Source organism: Ursus maritimus, unplaced genomic scaffold, assembly GCF_017311325.1.
Source record: "Ursus maritimus isolate PB19 unplaced genomic scaffold, ASM1731132v1 scaffold_12, whole genome shotgun sequence".
Classification (NCBI taxonomy): domain Eukaryota; kingdom Metazoa; phylum Chordata; class Mammalia; order Carnivora; family Ursidae; genus Ursus; species Ursus maritimus.
In genome coordinates this window covers 31,994,551-32,017,004 of record NW_024423564.1, presented here as the reverse complement: position 1 = coordinate 32,017,004, position 22,454 = coordinate 31,994,551, and the positions used below count along the sequence as shown (strand labels likewise).

Genomic DNA, 22,454 nt, shown 5'->3' with positions numbered 1-22,454 from the left:
GGCTCGTGGAGATTATACGATTGGTTCATCGTAATGCGGGGAGTAAATGGCAATGCTTTGATAAACCCCAATCCTTCTCACTCCTTAGCCTGAGTCCTTAATGGGGTTGCTATAGATGGCTGCGCAGGTTGTGTACTGCACAATTCCTGGTGTTGGCTTTCATTCAGAATATGATGTGAATGGGCAACTCCGGAACTATGTAATACAGAGGCCTCAGTTCTTTTTTCTTTTTTTTAAGATTTTTTTTAAAAAGATTTTATTTTACTTATTTGACAGAGACAGCCAGCGAGAGAGGGAACACAAGCAGGGGGAGTGGGAGAGGAAGAAGCAGGCTCCCAGCAGAGGAGCCTGATGTGGGGCTCGATCCCAGAAGGCCGGGATCACGCCCTGAGCCGAAGGCAGACGCTTAATGACTGCGCCACCCAGGCGCCCCAGAGGCCTCAGTTCTTAATCTCTACCCTGTAACTCAAATTTAATGCCTCTAAGCTCTCCCTTTAATTGAGCAAGTAAAGCTTTGTCCTAACTTAATGTCTTCAGTTAGAAGAGGGCTCCTTGACCTTACCTTTTCTTCTGTACATTTCACAAAAATGGCAATTCCTGTCTACAAATGTGTTTCAAATGTAGGCAATAGTTTAAAAAGTCAAGATCACAACCAATGATCCTGCTCAAGATAAATTCATGTTAATTAAATATCCTTAAATAAATTCTAGACTCTGCTAGTCTAAACCAGAATCACTTCTTAAGTTTGAACTTCTTCATTAACTTAAAGTGGAAGGAAGAGATCTTTTTCAGCAAATCCTTAACATTGAGGACCACCATCACAAAATTCACAGGCTATATGATCGTTGTCCAAACTGCTGTGATCTGTGAAAACTGAGAGTGTCCGACATTGGCTGTCCATCCAGGTAAATGAAATCTGGCTTCAGAGTAAAACAAGATCTGTCTTTTCTAAATCCTGAGGACAGGATGGTTGGTTGCCCATGGAAGCCCAGGTTCAGATTTCAAGGCTGTGGCTGAAGTCTAGAAACATCAAAAAATCAAAATTTTATTACACGGCCAAAGCTAAAGGCAGGTGGAAGCTAGACGGTGCAGTGGCAGAGTCAGTGCGTGGAAAATCAGACCGGGGAACAGAAGCACCAGTGATTTCCCTACGAGACGAGAAGAATCTAAAAGAGAACCAGTTTCCTCGCCGGCCAGCTCCACTCTCATCGTTGCCATTATTATGTTTAGGATTACTGCTGCTTGTTGATTCATCGGCAATCACTGGCAGAAATGACTCAGGCTTTTTCGGACTTATTAAACCCTGAGAGCAGTACGCTTTCTGCCAGCACTTTGCCTGCATTTTTTCCTCCTGTAATGGCTTCCTCCTCTATCCACCTATCCTGCGTTTACTTCGTCCCTCACCCTGTGATGTCTCACGTGACCCACACGTGTGGGTCGCCAGCTTCTCAAACTCCACTGTATTCTTTTCCTCCCCAAATTGTAGAGACGATTATTTTCCCATTAGAGCAGAAGCCCAGGACACTGAGAACAGTTTAGCATTCCAAGATTCCATAAACAGCCCAAGCGATTACTCAGTTTCACACGACCTCTACACATCATTTTAGCAAATGGAGATGCATTAAATTGTTCCAACAGGTGTATGATTATAAAAAGAATGTCAAATTTTTGTGGAAATTAATATTGGAGTATAGGCTCTATTATTACTGCTTAGCAGCAAATGGTTTAAGTAGTATAATAATATGGCAGGCTCAGGGAGCCAATTAATCCATTAGAGGAAAATTCCATTTATTTAAAAAAAAAGGCGATTTGAGCTTTAAAGAGGAATTGTAGACAACAATTCTAAGTGGAATTCATCTTAGCAAGTCACACACTGTTTTTGTGGATAATGTAAAATCCAGTTATGGGAGGCAAAAAAGGGTATCAAGGAGGCATAATTGCTATTTTTAATAAAACGTGCTTTTAAGGCGATACTGAAACTTTATATCACTGACACTAATTATTTTGGCATCTTATTGGCAGTCACAACTGGACAAAGAGTGCAAGTACGCTCACGCAACACGAGTTCTTGGCTTCATTGCTTCATCCCTACATACTTCGGGGTTTTATTTATGGCTAAATTGAAGCTGGATGTCAAATCTGGGTCCCTCAGAACAAAATCTTAATAATTAACTGGCAAAACTGAACACGATCACTTCTGACACACCTACACTGGTAATTATTGCTTTGAGGCCATTTACTAATGAAATTAATGTATTCATTGCCCTAACAAATTAGCATAACTCATACATAATGCCCCACATTTCAAGACCTCACTAGAAAAACAACACTTAATACTGCAGAATGAGGTGGCGAGGGCATTACACGGAGACAGTATTCACTGAATTACTACATGTGAAAAACCACAATAGCTAAGTGTTCGTTGCAATGCAAAATGTAAACACAATGTGGGTATTAAAGCCATTAATAGTGTAGTCAAGAGTGTACAATTGATGATTATCTTTGCACTTCAAATAAGCAGATATCACAATAGCAGTAACCATGGAATCTAATTAACTGGCTACTTTGAGAGCTACGAAGTAGGAAAAGAATGCTCCGCAGACAGCCTCTTCTTCCCCACCGCATTGATAAAGAATAGTGTTCGGCTGTTGCCACTTCTCTGCATTTCTTACTAAATGAACTCAACCGCACACTAATTAAATCCTACCCACCCACCCCCAGCAGCAAGAGGGTTAAAAAACAGAAGGTAAACATTTTCAGTATCTACATGTTATTCTTAAAGGAGAAAATGTGAAAATGATCCTCGTGTAAGCTTAATGCTTTAGTGTAAGAGTGATTTTGTTTTTATTTTCTACATGCTTTTCACTTTGAATGACAGAGATAATTATAAGTCCAGTAGGGTAGTAAGAAAACAAACCAAAAAAAAAAAAAAAAAAAAGGAAGCTAAACTCTAAACTATCGTTCTTTGACAAGTGTAGTGAAAGGTGGAGGTGACGATTTCATTACCCCTGCCCTAGACCCACTTGAAGGGACTTGTATCCTGACATAATCATATGCTTCCCTGGGGGTGGTGTGTACAGGTGCGCCAGGCGTCCGTGCACTCATGGAGAGGCAGCAGTCATTCACTGGAAAGTTGAGGTTTGGGTTTGACTTCTGTTTGATGAAACAATGATGTTTATTGCAAAAAGACTCGCATCGACTGCATCCTTCAATTTGCAAGAGTTAGCCTTCATTCAGTACATAGAGATACGCATTTCATCACATCGTGGGACATAATTACTGGGAGCACTCCTGGAACTGATTGCAATTGAAGGCTTAAATCTTCGTGGATGGAAGGAAACTTGGGGATCCTATCATTCAACTTTCTCACTCTGTAAATAAGGAAAGAAACATTTTGAGCGCTTAAGCCACCCATTCAAGGTATCACAGTTGCTAGGTTCTCAGCGGCAGGCTGGGTTTTCTGACTTCAGTTCCAGAGCTCTTTTCATCACATTGATGAAAAAGTGAATGCATGCATTCAAAGGGAAGGAATCGTAGGTGTTCCCTTGCATCACTTAATGGGAAAAAGAACTGATAAGTGTATCTTAGAATCAGGGACTTTTGCAGTTTCATTTATATTTGTTTTTGCATTGCAGAGACCAAGCCTTAAGGTTGCTCACAGATTCTTATGAAAATGAAATCAAACAGAAATAGAACAAAGACTAAAGTGGTGAGAGTACTATATTTCTGTTACACCCGCTACATGATTGTCATTTGGTATGTGGACTGGTTTCTATTTCATTGCACACAAGAGGTCTTGAGCTTTTATAATTCCACAGCTCTCTGGGTGCATGGCTATGTTTTAGTACAGTGTGTCTATCCCTACCCTTTTCACCCTTGATTCCTCCCTCCTTCCTTCCTTCCTTCCTTCCTTCCTTCCTTCCCTCTTTCCTTCCTTCCTTCCTTCCTTCCTTCCTTCCTTCCTTCCTTCCTTCCGTCCATCATCCATCGTCTACACCTTACTGAATTTCCCACAAAACTGGCCAGACCGGGTGACTGCCAGTGATAAAAACTTCAGCTCGTTACCCCCACCAATGACTCTTTTACTTCCTTATTTGCAGCACACGTTGGCGCGATGGAGATTGTGAGCTGTTCGGAGACGAGCTGTAGCTAACTTTGTGTTCTTTTCGTTGTCTTCTGAGGCCAAAAGGAAAGATATTAATAAGGCGACACGACAAACACTAACAGGCCTGTTTAGCTACGCATCTAGGGCCTTGAGTGGTAAAGGCAGCATTTACAGGAGACAAGTGAGGAAGGCCTTGAGACAGATAGAAAACTCGAGCATAACAAATGTGCTTCTTTATGTATAGAATATGGACTTGAACCAAATGAAATGTTGGCTAAAGCTCAGTTCTAAGAATATTTTGGGTTTAGTCAATGTACAAACCATATAGATTTGATACTAGTTGAAACTTAGAGTCAATACTATTACTAATTTAAAAACAACGGTAGTAATAGCTTCCAGAGTTTTGAGTGATATATGTTAGGCAATATATGCTAAGAATTTTACTATCTATAGAATAGTATGAGGTTGGCTTTATTTTTAGAATTATACTCATTTTAACCCTCTGGGGGTCAGCAAGTTTTATTATTATTATGATTACTATCATTATTAGAATAATTAACACTTTTTATGTTTCTTGTACCGTAAGCCCTACTCTACAAGTTTACGTTTAATCTTATGTAATCCTCCCGACGATCCAAGAAACTAAGTATTCTGAGCCTCATTTTACAAAGGGGAAAATTAAGGAACAGGGAGGTTAAGAAATGGAAGGACGCACATCTGGTAAGTCGTGAAGCCAAGTGAACCCTCTACCCCTGACTCTATGGTTCACACTTCTAACTGTGATATTCACTACCCCCCAGATAACCTGCTCAGATAATACAGAGAAAAGCCAAGATTTGGAGGCAAATCTGCGAGGTACCCCATCTCCCTCCTTTCTGTTTGTTTACACAGCAAGTCTGTTCTGCGTCAAAGCCTGTGGTTCCTCCTCTACCCAGAGCTCGGTGCCCCTGACTTCCCCCAAGTTCGTTTTGCAGTCCTGGATGGATGCAGCCCCTTCTCAGAGAGGCCTTCTTGGCACACCTGACCTACGTATGTTGCCGAGGGAGTCCACATATCTCCTCGGCCGCACTGATCACTGTATATATTACGTCATCATATGTTTACTGGGTTGCTCATGGTTTACTGTCTGACTCCTCAACTCTTAGCGCCATGAAGGCAAGAACCATGACCTGTTTTCTCACCAGGGTACGTGAGGACTGTCTCAATGCTTTGCAGGGAGTAGGTGCTCAAAAGTGCTTGTCAAGGGGCGCCTGGGTGGCCCAGTTGTTAAGCGTCTGCCTCTGGCTCAGGGCGTGATCCCGGCGTTGTGGGATCGAGCCCCACATCAGGCTCTTCCGCTATGAGCCTGCTTCTTCCTCTCCCACTCCCCCTGCTTGTGTTCCCTCTCTCGCTGGCTGTCTCTCTCTGTCAAATGAATAAATAAAATCTTTAAAAAAAAAAAAGTGCTTGTCAAGTCAAAGAATAAGTGAATACACTTAGCCTCTGTGTTATAACCAGGACTCTCGCTGCTTTGCCAAATGACTACTTGTGGTATTTTATACAGAGGCATAGGTATAAAAAACCAAAACCAAAACCAAAACCACTTTGCCTCAATGTGGAGGTTTTATTTTAGCATCATGGTTTGGTTCAAGTTCCTGTTATGAAAAGTTATGAGAAGAAAGACACTAGAGACACAACTGTATACCCTATTTTTACAGGCACTCATGCTGATTTTTCGGCTCCTAAGTGGCCTTTTCTGTCTACGTAGGCCTTCAAAAGTTGCATTGTAATTGGACTTTTCATTTTGCTCTAAGCTCATGGCACAGTACTTCTGGGGCAACAGCTACAGAATTGACCATCAGAAGGAGTAACTGTCACTTGGAAATTCACTAAAGAAGTATCTGGAAAGTTGATCACCTTTTCCTTAATTTCCATGACAATCAACTATCCTTTCAATAAAAAATAAAATGTGTCCCAGTTTTCTACTTAGAGTCTACGTGTCTACACGACATTGAGAGACTGTAACTTGAGCTTTCATGTGAGTCTGGGTAGGTGTGAAGATAAAAATCAAATGAGAGTTTCTTTAATGCCATTCTAATTTGGAGCAGGGCCAGTGAACGGAGGCAGGGAGTGGCAGAGTAGGCGTCTTGACTCAAAGTCACTTCTTCGATCACATCCTAACCAAGTCTGGACTTCAGGCAGGGCCATAGGAAAGAACAGGTGGTAAGTAGCCTAAGCGGATAGGTTAGCAAAGGTCTTTATGTTGTTTAAAAAACGGTAAAACATGGACACTGCACCATCATTATATAGTAGTTCAATATCATTGTCTGGGAGTTTAAGTCTGGGGAGCTCTTTTATGTCAGGAATGGCCCCCCATACCCTCACTCCTACTTATTTTTTTTTTAAGATTTTATTTATTTATTTGACAGAGAAAGACAGCCAGCGAGAGAGGGAACACAAGCAGGGGGAGTGGGAGAGGAAGAAGCAGGTTCCAGCGGAGCAAGGAGCCCAACGGGGGACTCGATCCCAGGACCCTGGGATCACGCCCTGAGTTGAAGGTAGCCGCTAATGACTGAGCCACCCAGGCGCCCCTCACTCTTACTTATTAAGCACTTACTGCATGCCAACCACTACTAGGTATTAGACGTACCTTAATTCACTAAATTCTTGTGTCAGGTAAGTCTTATGACCTGCATTTTATTGATGAGGAAACTGAAGCATGAAGAAGTAACTTGCCCAGGGCCACCGAGCAATTAAATGCCAGATTCAGGATTCAAACTCCAGTCTGACTTCTACCCAGTTCCTTGCCTCCCACGGTCCCCTATTCTTTTTGGAAGGAATTTTCCCAGAGGATCTCAGGCAGGGTGAGTTCATTTTTTTTTTTCTTAAAGATTTTATTTATTTATTTGACAGAGAGAGTGAGAGAGCACAAGCAGGGGGAACAGGAGGAACATTAGAGGGAGAGGGAGAAGCAGGCTCCTCGCTGAGCAGGAGCCCGATGCAGGGCTGGATCCCAGGACCCTCGGACCATGACCTGAGCCAAAGGCAGACACTTAACCATCTGACCCACCCAGGCACCCCCAGGGTGAGTTCTTAATAAAGTTCCCCATTTTGAAGGCGGGGTGGAGGCTGGCAGAGGAATAAGCCGCTCCCTTCCTCCAAACACGACTGTCTGCAGCTCAGTTACATTTGGACAGAAAGGTAGAGGGAGTGATTTGTGTGTGTGTTTTTAAAAATGGTCTATTGGGGCACCAATAGCCACCAATTGGGTGGCTCAGGTATTAAGCCTCTGCCTTCGGCTCAGGTCATGATCCCAGGGTCCTGGGCTTCCTGCCCGGCGGGAAGCCTGCTTCTCCCTCTCACGCTCCCCTTGCTTGTGTTCCCTCTCTCACTGTCTCTCTCTGTCAAATAAATAAATAAATAAATAAATAAAATCTTTAAAAAAAAAATCTTAAAAAAAAAGGTCTATAAAATCATGCTGAGAGGGGAAAACAGAATTGAAAGAGAAACATAATTTTATGTGTTTCGAAACATGGTACAGAAATGGAAGGGGGGAGAAACCACTCCTCATGATCCATAAGTTTAAAAAGATGGGATAAGGGGGAAATCCAGCAAAGTTCTATAAAGCACAAGTCACGATTTGGCCATTTGAATCTACTACGGTTCGAATAATGACCCTGAGATATAATGCCAAAGAGTAGCAGTTAATGTGACACAATTACCCCATGAGGTGGATGGTGGGTCCTATCCACTGGCCCCACACTTGTAAAGGGCTGGGGTTGTCTGTCTGTCATGCACAAGCACGTGCAGACGTACCCACACCTCCACTGAACTATAATATTTGGTATTTTATGACATCATAACAACGTCAAAACATTGTTGGGGCCAAGACTGTTGTCTGGGATCTGGAATTTTAACACCGAGCTCTGGGAGCATTGATCTCTGAGAACTCCCCAGTGGCCTTTCTTTCTTATGGCCTTAAAATCCTGTCCTTGCATGTCTGCGTAGTGAGGGAGGTGAAGGACGAGGAGAGCCTTGCTTAAGGAACAGCTTGGGCTGATCACGCCATGAGGAAAGTCTGGGCACGGCGGACTTCACCGAAGCGTTGGAAGCCTCCCCTGAGGGTTGGGGGGTAGCCGCAGTGTCCTGCACCGCATGGCCGGGAGTGCCCACCCTTACTGGTGTTCACAGACCTCTCAGTCCCAGATTCTTAGGGCCGCAGTGCTAAAAATCCGGTTCTCTCAGGAACTCTGTGGTCTCGTCAGGCCAGGGCCTCGAGGAATGCCACATTGCGGGGGTCAAGTGCTAAGAACTCAGGGACTGAAAAAGACCCAGATTGGTGAAACTTACGAGAAACATTACTAAGGGGCAATCAATCTTCCTCTGGTGACAGGCTGGCCGGAGCACAGGGCTGCGGAGTGGGATCGCTGGAGGGGTGAGCGCTGGGACAGCCCGTGTGGGCAGCCGGCCTCCCCTTGCAACTGAAGGGTGAGCTGTGTCTGGAGCGGGAACTCTGGGTGACCTCAAGGAGCGACGCATGAGGCCTGGCCTAGGACACCCGTGAGAATGTTCTCTGTTATGTTTATAAACTTTGCAAAGTTATGCTCCCAGTTATATAACCCCTATGTGGTACCATAGTTAATGAAAAATAGCCATGCTGTTGTTTTGCCCGTGCTGGGCTTTACTATATAAGGGTTAAACTCAGTGCTAATTTGCTGATGTGACACAGGATGCGATCTCTCGAGCACCAGCCACAGGTCAAGTCAATCTTCTATTTCAGGAAACTCGTAGCAATCGAATTAATATACAACCATATTAAAGTCATTTCAAAGAAGGAATGCTAATGAGTGACTGAAATTTGCGGCTTAATCCAAAAGCAGAGCAAGATCACCCCATAAAAATAGCTATAATAATAATTTGTTGAATTAATAGTTTATCCTTGTTTTTATTTTTCGCGCATCAATCTGTAATGCCAAATGCCCATTTTGAAAAATGCCACCATTCCGTCTCCTCCTCCCACAGCTGCTTCATGCTTGCTTATTGCGAAAGAGCTCATCAGCTTTTTTCGATAGCTTTCTAATTCTTATCTTTGTCATAATAATAAAAATAAATAAAACTTGGATGCTTTTCATCTTTGCATCCTTCTCCCACCACACCTCCACGTAGACACACAGCACCGAAGTGTCGCTTTGCACAGAGGACACACTCAACACACGTCGGTTGAATAACTGCAATGAATCGGCACAACCAGTTGCTGCTAAAGCTCACTTTCACCCGAAGTAGAACCTGGAGGCTCAAGTCAATATTTAATTAACGAACTAAGAGTTGTGTTAAACCTAATGAATTGCTGTATCTACAAATGTCATAACGTTTCTCTCTTAAGAGATCACAAAGGGACTCTGATGGCCAAAGAAGTGCTTGGATCGGTAAACTATTTGGAGAACTATAAAAATCTTAGTGTCAGTTGGATGAATAAAACATTATATAAAGTAATAGATGGCTGGAGCCATATCTTTCCACTAAAAATATTCCATTTCATAAGCACATTCGGAGGGAAACAATATGATTGTGATATTCAAATACATTCAAGACGACAATATGTTCTTTTTCTTAGTTTTCTCAGAGGACGAAGTATTCACCAGAATCACTTGTTGGCATACTTAAAAGTGCTGAAATGATAATATTTAAAATATTTATATTATTTATTAACATTTTTTCAAAGGTAGTATTTTAAGAGTTTGAACCTCACGATCGTTTTTCTACCTGGATCCTACAGCTCCAGGCAGATTCCTCAAAACAGAACGAGGGAAATAAACCTTTTTTTTTTTTTTTTAATATAAGACATACAAGACTGGTTACAAGATGAATAAAACTCATAAAAGAAAATAAAACAACCAAATATCAAATTGAACAAGATAAGAGTTATGATGTTATTTCACCTTTTATCATCTTAGATATGAAAATTTAAAAATCCTCCATTTTCCTTTGAAAGAAAAATAAGCATACAAAATGTCAACAAGGCTTCTCTTAAATTTTTAACAGACTCATAAAAAAGTAAACTGCAAAAAAACTTGAGAAACATTTTGCATATGATTTCCATAAAGTTGTTTCACTTCCGGAAAACTCAGAATAGTACTGCACATGTTCTGCCCAGCACAGCGTGGGGAAGAGTGCCAATGAAGAGAACCGCAGATTTCAGAGTTCTTCTATCAAAACTAATGTGTTTTATATCTTTATAATTGAGTGTATCCTTGGATTTTCAAATCATAAGTCTTGTGGAACCCACCACCACAGCTTGAAAGGGGATGTGGCATGTTTCATAACATTTCATGTCCAATTTCCTCTGAAGGTGTCTCCGTGTTAATTTCTCTGGTGTTTGGGACTGCGGCTGACCCATGAGTTTCCCGTAGAAGGGGAACGAGCGCTCACATCAGCATAAACACCATTGTTTTCTCCTGGTCTAAAGCAGTCAATTACTCAGGGGGGAACAGATCGCTTTAAATCAAATGTAAGAGGCTGGGGGGCATATCACGTTCTTCTAGAAACCTGTAGTAACCTGTTACCCTATTTAACCTATTTCTCAAAGCCTCTTCATGAAAATCTATTTCCACTTTATGGAGGAGAACGGCGGGTAAACAAAGGCAAGTTACAAGCTTAAAAGCAAAGCCAGAAGAAAAAAAAAAAAAACAAAACCTTTTCACCCCAGGAAACACTAAACCTTTCCTCTCACTACGGCCCCCAAATATCCTCACTGCTCAGGTTTAAATACCTATTTCTTACAAATATTTTGGCTGTGTGTGCCATGTATATGTAAATTAGTGAAATGCTGACCATGTATTTTGTAAATCTCATGTAATTCTCCATGATTTTCATAAATGTTAAATATGATTAATGTACCTATGAGGAAATTCTCACGTTTAGGAATAATTATCATAGTTCTTTCACCTGTGAGCAACTACTTTACTTCTGCAAGTCCAACACAGGGTGCGGAAAACCAGAATTTTGCTTTGGAAAGATGGCGCTCCCTTCCTCCTTGCCCTGCCACCCATCCAGGCTCTGTTTATGGCCTGTTCCTCGCTGTAAGCTACATCTTCCAGATGCGTCGTTAGCTCTTGGAAGCCACAAATGGGTGAGGATGAATCTGTTCAGAGTTCTGAGGGGAGCTGGTGAGAGCAATTAAACCACTTATGCACAGCTATGGGAAACACCCAATTAGAAAAGTATAAGAAGATAGTAAAGCCAAGAAACGGTATATTTTGGTGGAAATTATGGCTATAGAAAAGAAATGGAGGTCAAGAATAGAAAAACCTTGAAGTCTATTCTTCAAGCATGGGACAGAAGTGTGTGACTTGACTGGCTATCTGCCTAATGATGACCTCGAGTATTAACACTGTATGAACAATGCTCACAGATTTAGAACATTAGCTCTCCTGGACCAACAGCCAATTACTTACTCGGAGTGCAATGCCTTTCATATGTGAACTCATGGGTTATAAATCATTTGTTTCCCATCATCAGAGCTCATCTTTGAACAAATCATGGCAAGACGAACAGCTGGGTTTCTTACCACAGAGGTACAGCTTTCGATCTAGGTCTTTCTTCCTGAACAGAATTCTATTAGGAAAAAAATGTGTTTTGAGTGAGAAGACTCCTTTCAAAATTATATGTGCCAGAGAGATACATATAAAACATATTAGCATGTATCCTACTTCCCCCCGCCATGCTAGCAGAAAATAACAGAGCCAAAAGGATAGTGAAAAAGAACACACTGTAATATTTAAAAATCTGGTTCTTATTTGATCCTTGGCATCTTCTTTGCATCTGTATGTGTCATTTTATGGAAACAATCTCCAAGGGTCTTCTAGCTAACAAGGCATGAAAAGGTAATCCCTTAAAAGTGCCTTAAACCTTGAGTTCACACTGGCATTCTGACTTGGGATGCTCTTTGAACCTTCGGAAATATTCAGGGCTCACAGTGTTAGACCATCATCCTGAAGAGAACCCACATATCTGGAAGCATGGCTAGGCATGATATACAACAGGCAAATTAGTGTGTGCTAAGAGCATGACCTCCAGAAATAAAGCCAAGGCATGCTTGGAGGAAGGATGTACAGTAATGGACACTTCCTTCTAATTCCATAACCATATAATGCGTTGGGCCTTAAGGCAAGTGAGAAAAAGGAGACCCTCACCTGAAATTAAGACATGCACAGGGCACAGCCAGATTATGCTACCTATGGGAGGCTTCAACGAGGGCAGGCCAACTACAAACATTCGCTATAGCAGGAGAACATAATTTTTCTTCTAGGAGAAATGCATTTTCTTTAGAGCTTAATGGAGAAGAATTTTTAAAAAGTGCATAAAAAATCTACCATTTTTTTCAGAAATTAAACAAGGTAGAGAGATCAATATTGCAAAACATTACATATCTTGTAAAACAAGATATCTGATTGTAGATATCTTCAAGTCACAATTGCTTTTACAATTTACTTTTCTGCTGATCTTTAGAACTCAAATGTATTTTTTGAACAGTAGTTTTGTACAAATATCACTACCTATTATTTGATTACAGCTTTTAAATTGGCTCATAAGAATTTTGAACAAAATCATAACTCTATTTTATGTTTTGACATCTGTAAATACATACGTCCATCCATAAACAAACGACAAGCAAATTACCCCGGAATGTTGTCATTACCTTAGGGCTTTCTATGAGACCCCAATAGAAAAGATCTCTCCCTCCAGAAATTCTATAATATTAATTGTCTGAGTTCTTACCACTCTGATCCCACAAGTCTTCCATCAGTGTTATATGTGTGCCTGACTGGTTGCCACAGAAAACCATAAGCTCTCAGATGGCCTCTTTCTGACGGCTTCTACAGTTTTTAGACCTAAACCACAGAACAGCGATTAATAACGTGTGATGAGTGAATAAATAAATGTGGATAAATTCTTCTTCTTCTAAGGGATACCAGATTAGTCTCATAATTTCCTTTAGTGGAATTTAGTTTTAGGATAGTAAATTGAGGTTTTTAAAATTAATAGTAGCCCAAATAACTAGCTAAAATGGAGAGGACTGGTATGACTAACATCATCCCTCCAAATACGAGGCACTTCCAAGCTATGTCAAGTCTCACTGCTAATTTATTTTTTGGTTACAGTTTTATAACAACAACAACAAAAATAGAAACTAAATGTCCCAAAACAAAAGAATCATTAAGTAGATTAAGATGTGCTTGTATAATTAAATATCTCACACCAATCAAAAATGCTTTTTTGAGGGATTTTTAATGACTTGTGGAGAAGTTTATATTATGCTTTGTGGAGGGAAAAAAGAGGCTATAAATTTGAATGTTGGGGTGCCTGAGTGGCTCAGTTGATTGGGTGCTGACTCTTGATTTCCGCTCAGGTCATGATCTTGGGGTCGTGAGATCAAGCCCCACATTGGGCTCCACACTCAGAGCAGAGTCTGCTTGAAGATACCTTCTCCCTCTTCCCCTGACCACCCCCTGCACTTCCTCTCTCTCAAATAAATAAATCTTTTAAAAAAATAAAATTTAATGCATAGCTCAATTATGTGATAAAGAAAAAGGAGAAGAAATAGAAGGGGGGGAAATTTATAATTGAAATTTCTTCATAGTACCCTTTAGGTGAGTTTTATTCTTCTCCATTTCTGTAGTTCCTGAAATTTCTATAATAAGCATATGATAATTTTATGATTGAAAGTTTACGAAATTGTACGGAGGAGAGTGAATTTGAATGACAAAGAAAAGAAAATGCAAAACAAACAAAAATGGCCTTAAAAAATATGTTTTTATTAGGGAAACTCCAAAGGAGCTAAGATAGCAAATGTCAGGAACATACAGTACAGACATTACAAAAAACCTAAGATATTAAACCTTTTTAGTTTTTTCTCTCAAAATTACTGCCAAACATGTTCTAGTCTAAGGGACACATTTTAGTATTGACATGAAAACATTCTGAAATTAGAATGTTCTAAATTTCTTCTTTTTTTTGTCATTCAAAAGCTGTTAATAAACCTTACAATACCCTCTTATAAGAGATGTTTTAAAAATCTGAATTGCCAGATATAATTCTCAGTTCACTGTTGGCCCACGTGTCTGACCAACTTCCTCCCTTCCTTCCTTCCTTCCTTCCTTCCTTCCTTCCTTCCTTCCTTCCTCCCTCCCTCCCTCCCTTCCTCCCTCCCTCCCTCCCTCCCTCCCTTCTATGTAACATGATGAAGATGTACTGTGCACTGTGCTTAGGGCAAGTGATAGAGTGTAACTATGACGTGGTCCCTTTCCTCACGTTGCTAACAGTCTAGTGAGGAGCAGACACTCTTAGGAAGAGGCTATTTCAACAAAGTGTGAGGGACACTGTGATGGGGTAGATGGACACGGGGTGCTGTGGGGCATGGAGGAGGGCACCACCCCAGAGTGGGTTTCCCAGGGTGACATTTGAGCAGACACCTGGAATATCCAGGCGAGAGGCAGTGAGGTGGAGAGGGTCCCGAGGTGGAGAGTGTCCTGAGTGACAGAGGACAAACACACAAACACACAGAGAGGGTAAGAGAGTCTGAGAGAGAAATAGAAGTAGAGAAGGACAGTGACAGAGACCCAGTGAAGAGACACACAGAGCAAGGGCTGAGTGAACTGGTAGTGGTTCAGCCTGGCTGGTGTGTCAAGTCAAGAGCTGGGGCCTACAAGGGAAGTGAGGATGGGATCATGCTAATGGCCTTAGGCCCTGTGCCACATGAAGGATGTGAGCTGACTCCTGAAGGACTGAAGTACAGAGTGAGAGTTTGAAGCATGATGTGGTTTAGCTTCAGAGAGATTATGACGAATCCTGCGTGGATTCATTACATCTCTCATTATTATGTCTCTCATCGTATTTATGTCTCTAATTGTCATGCATCTCCTTTGATTTGTCACGTTTTTGTCCCCGTTATTCCAATCTGGTGGGGATCCCGACTCAGTTTGCCAGGTCACTCCAATCATCAGTCTTTCAGGGATAATTAGTCACTTCTTCTTCTGTGTCTCTCAACGCTTCGCCTGTGCACGGAACGTGGCAGCTTAATTTGCCTGTGTCCTGGCTGCCCAGCCGCCCTGGTGGCAGCACAGTGCTCTGCAGGAGAAAGGGCATGAGCTTAGGGCTTGGGCAGAACAGGCTGCAACCCTGCTCCACTGTCTACTTCCTATGTGCCCTTGAACAAATTTATATCGCTCACAAAAATCTCAGTTTCTTCATCGGAATCAATAGCGATCTCATATGCGTTTTGCAAGGATTGGAGGAAAAATCTCTATAAAATGCTCGACCTATGCTAGATGCTCAGAGAGTCCTCTTCCTCCATGATTGATTTCTTTCCATGGTGTTTCCACAATGTCTGGTAAAATGTTTGCACATAATACATACTAAAGGCATGGCTGCTAAATGAATGAAGATAATGTTTAATGGACTAAAATCTCCCAAGTCAGATATTTGTCCTTCGTTACCTATTGGACATTTGTCTGATTTTATTTAAATTCTTTTTAATAGTGGATCCTACGATACACCTCCCGAATCTATGTTTAGGATCGAAGGACTTATTTCCCCGATGCTGGGAGTGCTGCCAGCCCTGCCAGCAGACAGCTCTCAGCAGCGGCCCTCCTCTGACACTCTTGATGTGGAGATCCACCTCGCCCCAGGTCATGCCCACTCCCAGGGTCAGTCTGCATCCAAGGCCTAGTCCACCCAGAGGTAAAAAGATGGTTTCCTCACCCAACTCTGACCGTCTGCCTGGTTCAGAGTTCTCAGGGGCTTGGCTGAGGCCTTGTTTGAGACTGTATTACAGCCCAACCTCTCCCTCTACCCCAGTTCTGCTTCCTTCCTTTCTCTCCCTTCCAAGGGCTGATCCCATGCCAATCGTTGACATACCCTCATCTCAGAGTGTGCTCGCTCTCGATGCAAACATATCTGGCACACCTCTGAAGTCAAAATCAACCTTTTTCCTTTTGAAAATGCCTTTCAAAAGCCTTAGAACGCCATGTGATATTTTTCAGTGATTGGCTATGTTTATTAAGCCTCCTGTACTGCAGGGCTGTGTCTATGAATGTTTCATGGTACGCTCCTGTGAAACCGCACTGTTTCAGTGAATCCCCCTACTCCGCAGTTCCCCGGGGACAAATAAAACTTTCCTAGCCAGAGTTGGAAGTAAGCAGACTCCAAGGGAACAGTTTCCTCCCATATTTTAAAATAGTATAATTTATAACATGAAATTAAAAACAACATAAATTAGTAATTCAATCTCAGCATTCCAATTTAATGAACTAGAGGTTTCATTGCATTATTGTTTTGTTCCACTGGACCAATCTTTTGGTGTATGAATAGAAAGTTCTTCTTTATTAATAAGTAAGTACATAAAAAAAATTAAAGGTGCCCTTTGTGCAATTATGTTGATGTCTCATAGGAGTGTAAATTCAATAATTTAAAATATTATTTTCTTAGCATATTCACAACCACAGTAGATAAGAAAGTGAAATTTGTGTCTTTTTAGTTTAAACTCTTTTAAGTGCAGTGCGGCAAAGCTATTGCTCCCTAGTGGCACGTGAGAAGCACTTACCGGGAAAATTGTTATTGGATTACAGTTCTGGCAGCATAAAATGTGAAAAAAAAAAAAAAAAAAGGACATCTCTGACATCCAAAAAGTGACCAAGGATCAGAGAGGTGTAACACCTACATAAGATTCAAAGTCAATGTAAGACTTCTTGTCTACCTCAAACAAAAGTGACACCTGGGATTTTAGCTGTAGCTCATTCATTACTATTTCACAATACTTCATCAATTATAATTTGGATACACGGTAGATGCAAAAATCCTATTATAAATATTTTTAAATTCTGCAGATCTGGTAAAGGCATTTCCCTAAATGCTCATCCTTATCTAGACATCATGGTCTTATTAAGAGATCTTACTTGCCCCTGAAGAATGTAGGTCTATACATGGAATGTCACTGCCATATGCAAGATTGATATTTCCTAGACTAATTTCTTAACCTTCTTTTGCCTGAACAGTCACCCCTCCTATAGTCTACAGCTTTCCTATTTGCTCCCACCAACTCTTGTTCATACTTCGGTTTTTCTCCACTCAGACCACTTTAGCTTGTTGTATGCACCTTCAGACTACTTTCACACAGACAGTAAGCTCTGAGAGGGCAAGAATCCTATGTGTTTTATCCCCAACTACACCCTTGGCACACAACCTAGTTTCTGGCCTACAGCAAGTGCAGAATGCCTGTCTGCTGACTGGATGAACACATGGGTGAATATCTGGCTTCCACCTTCATTTTTCAGGTTGACTAATGTTTCTCACTTCCAGCACTGGATATATGCAGGCTAATAAACTTACAACAGATTCTTTTTGATCTCAAAGTCTATGAAACCCTACCCCCCCATCTACTACCCTCTTGGGTAGTTCTATCATGAATTAGAACTAAAATTTTATGATTTGATGAATTTGATATATTATTTATTCAAAATTAATATAAGTGCTTAAGAAAAGGCTGAGAAAGCACTTCTATATTCAGAATATGTGTGATTAGATATCTTAAACACTTATCTAGCTATAAAAAATTCTATATAAACATACGCTAAGTTTTTTAAATGTTTAACTGAGTAGGCAAGAAGGTAGAGGAAATCCTCAGGGGCCAAACATAAGTGAATCCATAGGAGTAAGGGTTTTTTTGAAACCTTTTATAAAACCCAAAATAAAAACAAGCAAAACCCAAATAACTTGAGAGGCAACTGTTATTCTTTGGGGATCTGAAATTCAGCCTTGATGAATCTGAGACAGGAAACAAATCATAGACACCAACTAACTTGGGGATTCTGATAGCCCAACACCACATAAAGCCAAGATCACAAAGGTCTTCACCTATAGGGAATTGGGTGAAGGTGAAGAAAACTTGTCTTACAGGGGAGCAACAGAGAAACTTATGTCTGGGTAGAGGGAAAATTTTCTCCTGTTAATTCATAAGCCAGCTCTCACTCAAGGTTGTAGCCTATATATTTATACTACCTATCTTACCAAAGGGAAAAAAAATTCAGATCCAAAAATCATGTCAAAAGATATTCTGATTTGGAAGTTCCAAATTGGCAGTAAATATCCTCTATAGAGGTAAGCCCCTTGAAACTAAGTCTCAAGGCATTTCCCCAGATAAAATTCTATCATATATAAAACTGGACAAACAGTATAAAATAAAATAGAGAAATTAATCTCAATATACTGGTAGCCACAATACATTGAAATGAATGAAACATTCCAGTTAGAAGACAAATGTTGGGAATAAAAGACAAATATTGGATGAAGGAATTAAAAAAAAAAAACCACATATATGCTATTTACAAGAAAAATATTTAAAATATAAGACTAAAAAATGCTTAAAATACAAGGATAAAAAAGAAAAAATACAAAAAAGAATTGGTATATTGCAGTAATGAGGTAATTCAAATAATTCAAAATAGACTTCAATACCAAGAGCATTACTAGATACTAAAAAGGTTATTATATAATTTGAAAATGTAGGGGCACCTGGGTGGCACAGCAGTTAAGTGCCTGCCTTCGGCTCAGGGCGTGATCCCGGTGGTATGGGATCGAGCCCCACATCAGGCTCCTCCACTATGAGCCTGCTTCTTCCTCTCCCACTCCCCCTGCTTGTGTTCCCTCTCTCACTGGCTATCTCTGTTAAATAAATAAATAAAATCTTAAAAAAAAAAAAAAGAAAAAAGAAAATGTTAAACATACCTGGAAGATATCAAGTTCTAAATGTGTTTATTAGTATTAATACAGCCTAAGAGTATATATATCAAAAATAGAAAGAACTACATAAAGAAAATGATAAATATACTTTCATTGGGGGATATTTAATACAAGTGTTTCAACAATTGCTAAACTGAGCACACAAAAATGAGTGAGAATATAAATTTGAAAACCATATATAACACACTAAAATACTTGTATAAAACATCTAACAATTGAATTTGAAATTGACCACCCACTATACCATAAAGCAAGACTCGAAAATATTAAAAATATTTCTAAATAAATAATGAGTCAAGGAATAAATCATAATAGAAATTAGAAAATACTTAGTACAGAATAATAATAAAAATACCAAATGTAATCAATATCAAAACAAGAAATGCAGCTAATGTGGTCATTAGAGGAAAAATTATAGCCTTAAAAATGCTAACAATTAGAAAAACAGAAATCCTTTCAAAATTAATAAGCTATATATCTAAGCTTTAGAGATATAAAAAAGCACAGAACAAACCCTAAGAAAATGGAAGAAAGGAGAGAAGAAATAGATAAAAGCAGAAAATAATGAAATAGAAAACAAACGTAGAGAAATTCAACAAAATTTAAGATTCGTTGTTCAAAGAGATTAATAAAAGTCATAAAACTAAGACAAGATTAACCAGACAACTGTAAAACATTTTAATATTTGGAAGTTAAGGGGGCCATTACAACAAAAGTTATGGAGATTTAAAAGAATAAAAGATTAATGTGAACCACTTTCTGCCAATAAATTTGATAACATTTATGAAAAGGATATGTTCCCAGGAAAATACAATAAAATTTGAGTCAAGGAAAAAGAAAAACAAAGAAGAAACATATATAGTCCTTAAACAATTAATTTAAAAAATTAAAACAGATTAAAAATTTCCTACCAAGAAAATGCAAAGCCCAAGTAGTTCTGCAAAGTAGTTACACCAAACATTCAAAGAATATGTTATTTCTGCACATAAAATCTGACAGAGAATAGCAGAGGAAGAACATACCTCGAGTCACTTTACGTGACTTTTAGTGTAAGCTGAAAACCAACACCGTACAAGAGCTGTGTCAGAGGCAAATCACTATCCTCTCTCATCTGTCGCAGGAGCGCACATGTCAAAGTTCCCAAACAAAACTAACAAACAGAATCCCAGCATGCATAAAACAGAAAATATATCAAATCTATTGTAGGTTTGTTACAGAAATACAAGTGTGACTCAACATTAGAAATTCCATCGATGCATAGTTTATCATATCTAGCAGATTAAAGGGAAAAAACCACAAATCTTCTGAAGATACAGAAGCATTTGAAAATAGTCAAATTTTATTCATGAAAAAAGTTCTTAGTATAAAAATGAAAGGGCTTTTCTTAAACTCATAAAGGGTGTCTGCAAAAAAAATCTGATTACAATCATGATACATAATGGTAAAACTTTAAAATATTTTCTTTAAAATCAGTTACCTGACAAGATGCCAGCCCTCAACACTTCTATTCATCATTATATTTGAGCCCCTTACTAGTACAATAAGAAAAAAAAATGACATAAGAATGAGAAAGAAGAAAGAAAAGTATAATATGCTGAGAACATACCTGTCTGCAAAGATCTATAAAGAATATTCCAGGAAACTACTGACAAATTATTAGGATTAATAAGAAGTTTACTAAACTGTCACATAAAAAAAGAGTTAGATTTCTCTATACCAGTAATAATTAAAAATATAAAAATTTAAAAGGATATTATTTATAATAATAACTATAAAATGTAAGGGATCCAGGAATAAATTAACAGAAGTCAGACAAGAACTTTATGGAACAAAATCTGATATTTACTCGAAGGATATTAAAGAAGACCAAGAAAAATTTAGAGGTTACTATATTCAAGGATAGGAAGTCTCAATTTTACCAAAATGTCAATCCTTCCCAAATTGATCTATAGGTTCAGTGTAATGCCAACTAAATTTCCAAGGTTTATTTTTTCTCCCCAAGTACAATGGTGAATATGGTAATTATGAAATTTAAATGGAAAATAAGAGAACAACAACAGCCCAAGATATTCCTAAAGAAGTTGGAGTGGTCAGCACTAACGTATATCAAGGGTAATTAGAACTATAGTAATAAAGATAATATGGTATTGGTCAGAAATAGATGAATTGACCGGTTCATTCAATAGAGAGCCAAGATATAGATGTGACTATATACGAAATTTGACATATAAAAAACTGGTGATTAAGTCCATTGGGAAAGCATGGGCAATTCAATAAATTAGTATGGGACTAATGGTTAGAGATATGCAACAAGCCAACCTCACAATACACACAATTCTTAGTGGCCTAACAGCTTAAATGTGAAAGCAAAAAGCTTTTGGAAGGATGTTTAGGAGAACATTTTTATGATTTTGGGATAGGAAAGGCTTCTTTAAACTAGATCTTCAAAAGGGCAGATTATAAAATTAAATGTTGATAAAATTTCCCTCATTAAAATTTATAACCTTTAATCAAAAGTTAGCATAAAGAGAACAAAAAGGCGAGCCACAAAACGGGAAAGGTATTTTCAGTATTTAGAGGTCAAAAGAATGATATCCAGAATGTAAAAAGAACAAATCGATAAAAGGATAAATAACTCAACATTAAAATGGTCAAAAGATTTGACTAGCATTATAATAAGAAGAAACATGCATAGCCCTAAGATGTTCGATTCATTAGTCATCACATAAATGAAAATTAAAGCCATTATAGGATACCATTTGCTATCAAACAGATTTTAAGTGATATAAAAGCCTGACAATATTAAATGTCTTCAAGGGCATAAACCACAACTTGTGTACGCTGCTGGTAGGAGTACAAATTGATACAACCACTTTTAAAAACAATTTGAGATTATTTTGGAAAGCAATTCAACTCTTGGGCAGTGGTTCTCAAAGTGTGATTTGAGAAGTTTTTCAGCATTTTTGCAAGGTCCCCTCATTTCCAACTGCATATTTGTGTGATTCCAGATGTTTTTCAAATACTTGGACCAAAACTACAAACCCAACAGACTGAATGAAGAGCAGAAATGCGAATTTGGTTGTTTTGCTTTAAAAGAGACAGTAAACAATTTCCAAAAATTAAAAATAATGTCACTTTTCTCATGAACTTATTTTTGTTTTTTAGAAATAGTTATTTTTGTAAAACTGTTATTGGCATGAACTTATAATGGGGGTTATTGTTATTTTATTTGATTACTTTTAACTGAAGTATAATCGAGGTACAACAGTCTATCAGTCTCAGGCATACGGCATAATGATTTGATACTTGTACACATTGCAAAATGACCAACGCATCACATTTACTTACCATCTGTCACCATACACAGTTACATTTTTTTTTCTTGTGACAACAGCTTTTAAGATTTACTTTATTAGCAACTTTCAAATTTGCAAAACAATATTATCGGCCATAGTTTTCCTGCTGTATGTCACATCCACACAACTTATTTTTTACTGGAAGTTTGTACCTATTGCTCCTTTTCACTAATTTGCCCAGCCCCCAACCTCCTCTCCGCTGGTAACAACCTATCTGT

General features: G+C 39.1%; 1 long non-coding RNA gene across 2 annotated transcripts in view; it reads right to left on the bottom strand.

The window, feature by feature from the left end:
• LOC103662930 overlaps window positions 1–22,454 on the bottom strand; it is an 82,975-nt gene that overhangs the window by 5,781 nt on the left and 54,740 nt on the right. The window contains exon 3 of one of the 2 annotated variants that reach the window (XR_568598.1): window positions 1,873–3,371. The exons of the other annotated variant lie outside the window; for it this stretch is intronic. This is a non-coding gene — a long non-coding RNA (uncharacterized LOC103662930). Of the gene's footprint in view, window positions 1–1,872; window positions 3,372–22,454 lie in introns of those variants that run through there. 2 annotated transcript variants of the gene reach the window in all.